Below are 1,936 nucleotides of genomic sequence, written 5' to 3' on the forward strand. Positions count from 1 at the left end.
TTTAAAAACTTTGAAAATTACGAATATCGCGAAACGGCACAGGACTTTCTTATTCATTTCAATCCATTCTACGTTCTCACCAAGGGTCATCATAGAGGTTCGGGACATCCTGTATACGTTGCATTTTTTTCTCATAATCCGTCAACGGTGTTAACTGTTTAACGTTTTCCAGATTCTGTGTTGAAGATTTTTCAAGAACGGTAAGCGTTTAAGCTATAGTGTTATCTATTTGTTTATACAGGGTGAATATTATATACCGGAACACCTGAATATCTCGAAAACAAAACGTTGTATAAAAAAATGTTAAATACAAAAGTTGTAGGGTTTAAAAAGATCTATTTTATGATATTAGCAGTTTGACCTTGAGTTGCGTCATAAAGATCAGGTCAAGGTCACAATGATGTTTTTAAATGGATACCCCCATTTTTTATTGTATATTCTTGTAGCTTATCTCGAGAGCTTTCCAAAACACTATACTTAAGTATTTTTTCGTTAAGTACTTTTCGAGTTAAGAGGCTTCAAAGTTACGCTCTTTAGCATTAGCGCGCGGCCGATTAAGGCAAGAGGAAAATCATATCCGGCCGATTAAGGTAAGCTAAGGCAGAGAAAAACGTAAACACAAGCGCGGTAAACGAGAGCTGCCCTTGCGTTTACGTTTTTTAGGCCATCAGCCTTACGCTATTTACTATTAATACGAGCGCGCGTTCGTGCTCGTCACTACGGTATCCACGCGCGCTAATGCTAAAGAGCGTAACTTTGAAGCCTCTTAACTCGAAAAGTACTTAACGAAAAAATACTTAAGTATAGTGTTTTGGAAAGCTCTCGAGATAAGCTACAAGAATATACAATAAAAAATGGGGGTATCTATTTAAAAACATCATTGTGACCTTGACCTGATCTTTATGACGCAACTCAAGGTCAAACTGCTAATATCATAAAATAGATCTTTTTAAACCCTACAACTTTTGTATTTAACATTTTTTTATACAACGCTTTGTTTTCGAGATATTCAGGTGTTCTGGTATATAATATTCACCCTGTATAATAATTTTATATACACGTACAGAAATTAGTATAATAATTAGTATAATTAATATAATTGGTATAATAAATAGTGTAATAATTATTATAATATGAAAAACCATGATTTTGATCTGAGTGCACTGAGAACTGTATTTTATAACTACGTAGTGGAGTAATAACCCGCACAACACAACGTCTAAAATCGAGACATATGTTCTTAAAACGTCTTAAAGACATTTACGTCTTGACTTTGGACGTTGTATTATGTGAATATGTTTGGGAAAATCTTTTACACGTATATTACTATTTCTTTTTTTACTTTTTCTATTAAAACATCGAAATACAGTTAGCGCAAGGAGGTATAATGGTAAAAAAGGCAGTTTTTTGCCTACCAAAATAAGCGTGAAAACGTTACCATTTTTTGCTTACTAATTTTGACTAGCTAAATACAGTGGTAAAATCCAGTATCAATTAGATGACTGACTTCCGATATCTAAAATGGCGGATTTTATATGGCGCATTTTAAAATAAAAATTTGTTACTTCTATAAATCAAATGTAGAGACACAAACTTTTTTTTATTATTAAGGAAGTATAATGGTAAAAAAGGCAGTTTTTTGCCTACCAAAATAAGCGTGAAAACGTTATCATTTTTTGCTTACTAATTTTGACTAGCTAAATACAGTGGTAAAATCCAGTATCAATTAGATGACTGACTTCCGATATGTAAAATGGCGGATTTTATATAGCGCATTTTAAAATAAAAATTTGTTACTTCTATAAATCAAATGTAGAGACACAAACTTTTTTTTATTATTAAGGAAGTATAATGGTAAAAAAGGCAGTTTTTTGCCTACCAAAATAAGCGTGAAAACGTTATCATTTTTTGCTTACTAATTTTGACTAGCTAAATA

At 32.1% G+C, this 1,936-nt stretch overlaps 1 protein-coding gene across 4 annotated transcripts in view; it reads left to right on the plus strand.

The window, feature by feature from the left end:
• Positions 1-1,936, plus strand: part of LOC116852478 (juvenile hormone acid O-methyltransferase-like) — a 17,891-nt gene that overhangs the window by 10,210 nt on the left and 5,745 nt on the right. For 3 of the 4 annotated variants that reach the window (XM_032832910.1, XM_032832906.1, XM_032832907.1), the window contains exon 2: positions 173-200. The gene's annotated coding sequence lies outside the window, so the exon portion shown is untranslated. Of the gene's footprint in view, positions 1-156; positions 201-1,936 lie in introns of those variants that run through there. The other variant, XM_032832909.1, reaches the window with a different exon arrangement.

Source organism: Odontomachus brunneus, unplaced genomic scaffold, assembly GCF_010583005.1.
Source record: "Odontomachus brunneus isolate Ranch 3 - 2012 unplaced genomic scaffold, Obru_v1 Obru_scaffold_228, whole genome shotgun sequence".
Taxonomy (NCBI): domain Eukaryota; kingdom Metazoa; phylum Arthropoda; class Insecta; order Hymenoptera; family Formicidae; genus Odontomachus; species Odontomachus brunneus.